We start from the raw sequence: 7,392 nt of genomic DNA, 5'->3' as shown, positions 1-7,392 counted from the left end.
TCCCCTCCACAGGCACAGCATCTGCAACAGCCCTAATAGAATCTGTATGCGGAGTGAGAGTGTGTGTGAGAGAGAGAGAGAGAGAGAGAGAGAGAGAGAGAGAGAAAGAGGAGTACAATAAACAGAGGAAAAGAGGGAGTCGGCGTGAGTGAGAGTGGTAAAAAGGGGGAATAATGAGGTTTAGATGAAATGCAGAGAGAAAGAGAAAATGGAGAGGCCAAGAGAGAGTGAAAAAAGAGGTATTTTTACTTTCAACATTTTATAAATATCCCATATACTCTATGTGTGTGTGTGTTTTGCACTATTCCTGCACAATCACCTCCTTAAATTGTACCTTCACATGTATATTAAACTCTTCTGCAACAAGCCACAGGTTTGTCACTGCATGTGCTGATGCTTTAACTATTCATGATGGTTAGATTAAGCCCTACAGGAGGACACGGTTATTTAGATTCCAATCTACTCTCAGTGTTTCTCTCCCTCTACTGACACTATAAAAACTGAAACAGCTATAACTCCAACTGAAGAAGCATCGCATATATCCATTCTTAGTTTCCAATCTATTCTTGATGTTTTTCTCTGTACTGAGACATGACTCAAACAACTAAATAACTCAGACTGAAAAGTAGTATACACATATATTTAGCCCTTCTGTTGTGTTCGGGTCATTTTTGACCCGTTTTCAAGTTTTAGTGTGAAAAAAACTCACTTTCCTTTATTTTCTTGGAATGAGGCTTCATCTAATCCTCAGTCACAATCATTTCAACACAAAAAAAATACGTTTTATCATTTTAGCACATTTTAAAGGTCCAAAGAAAAAAAAGTTACATCTGTGGTGTTTGGGTCAAAATTGACCCGGCATAGATTTTCGGTTGTTGTATGCATTTCTGAAAAGCTGTTGGTTGCCCTTTGTCTTCAGTTTGGTGATTTATGGTGAGGAAAATATATTTCTTGCCTAAAAAAAATGTTGCCAGCTTTTTCATATTACAAATCCAATATGGCCGCCAGACAGTCCCATACACTACAATACGTCATATCTCCTGTTGTGAAAGCAGCACAGATGTATTTCTGGCGTCTACTCATATGTTTTCATAGTCAGGGAATCCGTTTCTGCATTATATAATAAGATTTTTTGCACATTTGTTTACAAAATACATTTTTGCACATTATTTTTTTCCAAAAAACGTATCAAAAACTCCTATTGGCACCCAAACATGTAGAACTGGTCTTATACTTTCCAAAAAATTGATGTGGCAATGAGATAATGGTCCATGTTCATAGCATAGTGGATTCAGATGAATAGTGTGACTTTTTTAATGTTCATTGAGGTGTTCATTTACTATATCTTTGCATTAGATTGGCGGAATAGCTGTGGCTCTGACAGAATTGTTATTTTGCATATTTACCACACTAAAATCATATAAATATTGAAAAACACCAAGTCAACATATTTAAACATTGATTTTATGCATTGAAAAACTAATTGAATTGACATTTGGTCTTTATCCTGCCATGAATCTCTTTCGGTCGGTTTGGACCCGAACACCACAAATGTCACTATTGATGATATTTTTTAATATTAGAGTAATATTAGAGTTTTTTTTATCACTGGGCAAAAATGACCCGAACACCACAGGTGTATGCAGCTTATGAACACAACACAAGTGTTAGTTTCCAATCTACTTGTGTTCTATTTAGGCTGCTTTGACTATTAATGACTTAAACAACCAAATACCAGTAATGTAGAATACATGATTTACTTTGCATTGTAGTTTGCCCTTTCTTTACCACTGTAGCCTAGGTTGAAAATGTACATGGAACATCTCAACGACCATATGCCGGGCTTATACTGTGACTTTCCCCCTGTTTTTGCAATGATTTGTCATTCGCATGACTTTTTGGGTGTCGGGCAGATTTCTTGCTCAATCGGAGGTGAATCGTGAGTCTCGCATCTTGTAGTGTACATGGGGTAATGACAAGCCATTTCACCTCACAATCATGCAATTGTAAGGTCGCAAGAAAATCAAAACTGCTTGCAATCCTGGTCGTCCCTCGTGAGTAAATCGCACAGTTAAAGGACCAGTTCAGTCAATTTCAATATGCTGTTATATTGTATGCTCATGCTACCCTTGACTTCTCAGTACCCGATGATGCCACATTTTTCGGCTCAGCCCTTTCCGAGATATGAGCAATTCTAATGGGGGCAGCGTTTGTTTACATTTTTTTAAATTAACCTAGGCCTACTCCAAATATTTTCCCAAAAGGTACCGTTGTTTGCTAGTTGTCTGCTGATGTTTTATAACCTTTTGGATGTTTTTGGGAATAAATAAAAATGTTTTTTTGAAATGTAAACAAAGCACTGCCCCCTATTACAATGACCAGGATCTCGGAAACGGCTGAAGAAGAAGAAAAAAAATCGGGGGCAAAAGAGCACCCCCCCCCCCCTCATAACTCATGAACGGAATACGGTATGACCACCAAACTTTGAGGAGATGATCTACATATGGACATCTATGACATCATTTTTGTGTCATTATCTGGTATTATGACATCATTATGACATCATTTGATTATAATGCCCAAAACTCGCCATAATGTATTTTCCATCAAATGTAGGTAATGCACTTACATTTTAATGATTACATGCTTCAGACCACTTAAATACTCACAAAGCTGTCTGGTGCTAATAGAAATAACCAAAAAATATGAAAGAGGAACAATAATGAGACTTAGATCAGTGATTTTCAGTCAGACATACCTGTCAGAAAACCGTTGGCAACCCCAAAAATGATGAACATAATCTTTCGGTACTAAACTGAAGCCAACTAAATTTTAGGAAAAGTCACCAAGTTTCGTAGTCATAGCTTAAGTCTACCCCAGTCGGGATAGGGTTAATACCCACGATTGAAAATATCATACTGTGCATGCCCGCCATTAGGAACACCAGTATTGAAGTGTTTTCAATCTGATGAAGCACAGTGACTATACTAAACAAAACAGACTTGACTGTCCTACAGTCACGCCAAGGAACTAAAGAACTCTGGATGAGGTTTGAAAGCCTTTTCAGTTTCAGATTTTTCAGAATCATATATTGTATTGTTTGCATTTGCTTCTTGAAATGAACTCTCACCTACTGTAAAAAATATATTGGAAAAAATCCCTATTAAACCCCATTGAGTACATTGGATATTCCTTTTATTTACGTGTGGGCACAAGAAACCTGTCTACTTTGAAGAGTAATAAATCCTTGAAAGAAATCACAATGAAAATTCAGTGGATCCTGGATTATGTTTACCTGAGAGAACAAAGATTTTCAGCATCATGCATCACTAGTAGACTGTAATGTTTACATGTGGCATCTTGGCAACATGCAAGCAGCAACATCTGGTCACATCTGTTTGGCCCTCTTCCACAGCTGCATGCGCACACAGACACCCACACACACACGCGCACACACACACACACACACACACACACACACACATATATACACACAGACAAATGGCATCACTTCCACTGCCACAGCTGTTCCTCTCCGTGAGAAACCGCAAACACAACAAACAAGAATAACAAAGGAGGGGGCTTGGATGTAATCCCTTTCTTTCTTTCTCTCTCTGTCTCACACACACTCACACTCACACACACACACGCTGCCCTGTACAAAATAGGGACAGTAACAGTGGGAACGCATCAGGCTGTGAGTGTGTTTGCCAATGACTCACTGTCTTTGTGTGAGCATTGGGGCAAAGTAACTGTGAAGGCCCAGGAAAAGTTGAACAGGGTCAAACTGGAACAGAGGGATGGAAAGTGCTAATGTGTTGCGCATAAATATCACCAAATCAGCCAAAGGCATATCACAGTATGGGCTTACACTCAGGTTGCAATTTTATAACACACTCTCTAAAATGTAGCAAAACAATCATTTTGTACAACACAACACAACACACAGTTTTGCAAAACTGTGAACACAACTCACCTCTTCACACACAATTTCACACACAACAGTCCTAGACTAGCCTCCCTGAAATGCCATACTTTGGGCCTTTCCCATTACTAACCTCTTCCCCATGCCCTTCATGCTTTCCAACGAAGCTGTAAGGTGCAGGGCTTGTAACGCAACCGCTACGAATTGGGATATCCCTTCAACAATCAAGGAATGACAGCTCACAGCTGTCACTAATTCCATGCATTAGGTTGACGTTATTTGCGATTTTTTTTCATGTGCGTTTCACGGAGAGAAGGGCCATCACACATTAGGACAATGTTAAACTTAGTACAATGGAATCATTATTACCACTTCAAAACCGTCAATTGTGGCGAAAATACTTAAACTTGTGTGCTGTTGTGGGTTCCGCGGTTTGCCGCCAATTTTTAAATGAATTCGCAATGCTTTCAGGGAGACCTGTCGAAGCCCTCCGTCGACGGAGTGTGGTGTCGGGAAATCTCCGCGCGGAGGGGTGGAAAGTCCACCGCTACCCATCTGTCTGAACGGGAATCGGAATGCCACTACGCCAACACGTGGACGCGCAGAACGGAGGTAAAGGGGACCTGCGTAGGGCTGAGGGGTGTAATGGGATTCACCCTTTGTGTATAGGAAAAACAAGAGGCAAAGTGTTTTTATTTTATTTTATTCTTATTGTCTATGTCTAGTTGCCGAAACGATTTAGTACAAAATATTTATTTTTGCAAGTATGTGTAGAGTTGCAATGTATGTATCTACAGTTTTTTTTCTAATATGGTGTGAGGTTTGTGTATTCATGTGAAGAGCTCCACAAAATCAGACACAGGTAGGCCTACAATAAATGAGCTTTAGTGATCAGAAAATTCTGTAATTTAGGTACTAAACGGGTTGAAAACAATATTGGAAAAAGCACATCACACGTCTAAGAAGAATGGAAGTATGAAGGTGTTGACAGAACAGAATGAAATTCAGAACAGAAATGCGTAGTTGCATAGATGCATAGTTCACCAAACGTAGGGTTTCAATGGGCCTGAAGATAGGGACTGGACGGGACTCCACACGGATTTCAACCCCTTTCAGCTACTAAAAATCAGAAGACAGGCAGGCAGTACAGCTCTGTGTATACCAAACGCTACCTGAACGTCGGAAGTCATTATTTCTGTATGGAGGGTCGGCGAATAAAGCGACCAAAGCGAATTTGCCAGGACCGAAGCGACCAGAGCGAATTTCAATGATTAAAGTCAAGCTAATATTATGGTAATATGCTATGACGCGGTTGGGCGCAAACCAATTGGAATGCTCTTATCTCCAACTGTCCCAGGCTGTCAAGCTTGAGCCGTAATGTGTGTAACGAAATGCCCTCTCTTTTTTACCCAAGCGAGAGCGCGTCGTTATCTTTTGTCTCTCTCCTACATTTCCCATGCAACCTTGCTATTAGGGAGTGGTTATAAATACACCCATGTTCAAGTTCAATGGCGGTGAGCTGATCAAACAAACAACAACCTGCAGAGTGAACGGGAAGAAGAGTGTGCGCCATGGTGCTAAAGTTTAAATATTGCCGTCAAATTGTTCAAGACTTTGCTAACATTTCCTAAGGCTGCTGTGCCGAGAAAAGATTAGACGGGCAAGTCATCAGCCTCATCCTCGTCTGCTTGCCTACTCGGATGAACCAAGATGCCTTCGGCGAGTTTGGATGCGTTGTTCTGCCATGAGCGTGGCTGGCAAGGACCTGGAGGTTTCCCATACCGATGTCAAGCTGTCTACAACCCAGACCTGAGCAACGACGTGTAAAGGACGGTAAAAGACTCATCTCTGCGCACCTGGCTCTCTCTTCTCACATCCAACTCTACTGTTGCTGGTCTCTCACCCGCCTCGCAACATGTCAAAAACATGTCCGGGGCGAATAAAGCAAATTCATGGTGAACCTTCCTCAGCGACCTCGGATACCTGGGTAGCATAGGTCGTATCTGGTCTACACGCAGCTTAATGCCTTGTTCAGACCAAGAGCAACCTACGCTAACAGAGCGACGGAAGGTATTATTTCTCTATGGAGGGCACGCGACCAGCGCTACCAGAGTGAATTTGCGAGGGGCGAAGCGAACTGGGTGACCAGAGCGAATTTTAAATATTAAAGTCAAGCTAATGTTATGGTAATGAGCTATGACGCGGTTCGGCGAAAACCAGTTGGAATGGTCATATCAACGAATGTCAACCCAGAGCCATAATGTGATTAGCTAAATCAAACATGTCAATGCCGCGTCCACAGCGAATACAGCAAATTCAAGGCGAAACTTCTTCTGCTACCTCCGCTACCAGGCAGTGTAGTTCGCTCTTGGTCTGAACGAGGCATAAGGCAGGCAGACAGGTAGACATGCAGAGAGACAGACTGGCAGGTATCTCTTCAATACAGGCATCTCATTTTCTCTCCACACACACACACACACACACACACACACACACCATGAGAGTTACAGTAAAATGTGTCAGCGTCAGGAAAGAAAAGCACATCTGCTGGGGCCCACAAAAAGAGAAGCTTATTCTGGATCAGATCCACATAAATGGTGTGTGTGTGTGTGTGTGTGTGTGTGTGTGTGTGTGTGTGTGTGTGTGTGTGTGTGTGTGTGTGTGTGTGTGTGTGTGTGTGTATCCATGTGTGTGCGTGTCCATGTGCGTAATTCGTCTCAGCCTCGCCTGTGTGAGTGTCTGTCTTGTGGCTAATAAGAGCGTTGATGGGTTTATCAGACGTGTTGTCAGTAGGGGTTGGTCAGGGTTCGCTTGGTCGGTTGAACCCTAGCTGTGCTTTTATAGTGTGTGTGTGTGCGTCTGCACGTGCATGTGTGTGTATGAGTATATGTGTTACTGTGTGTGTGTCTGTCTGTGTATGTGTCTGTCTGTCTGTCTGTCTGTCAGTCTCTCTCTCTCTCTCTCTCTCTCTCTCTCTCCTCTCTCTCTGCTCTTTGTGTCCGTGCGTGCGTGTGCACGAGTATCTGTATTTGTGTGTGTCGGTTGTTCTGTGCGTGGTCGGTGTGGTTGGTCAGGGTCCGTTGAGTGGGTTGGTGCCTGACTGTGCTGTGTGCTCTGTGGCCACTGAGTTTCTCAATAGGGGCCTCAACAGAAGTCAGATGTGCGGTCGGGCAATAGGTTGGGCGGGTGGATGATATTTGGAGAATCAGTCAGCCAGTCATTTAGCCTGATTATCATCTACTTTCCAATCTCTTCGAGACTTGGTCTGACCAAGAGCATAACAAATAATACTTCCCAAACGGTATGGTTGACCCTCCTCCATTTAGTTTGCTAATGGCTGTGGAGTTCCCATTTTTTCGGGAGCTCAGGATCGTGTTTGATTTGTTCTTGGCCTGGCTAGAGGCAACGCTGAAGGTGTGGCGTCACTAGGAGGGCACAGTTGGTGTTGGTCGGGTGGGGATTGTTGA

This window comes from Engraulis encrasicolus, chromosome 15 (assembly GCF_034702125.1).
Source record: "Engraulis encrasicolus isolate BLACKSEA-1 chromosome 15, IST_EnEncr_1.0, whole genome shotgun sequence".
In the NCBI taxonomy this organism is placed as follows: Eukaryota; Metazoa; Chordata; class Actinopteri; order Clupeiformes; family Engraulidae; genus Engraulis; species Engraulis encrasicolus.
This window is presented reverse-complemented; position numbering follows the sequence as displayed.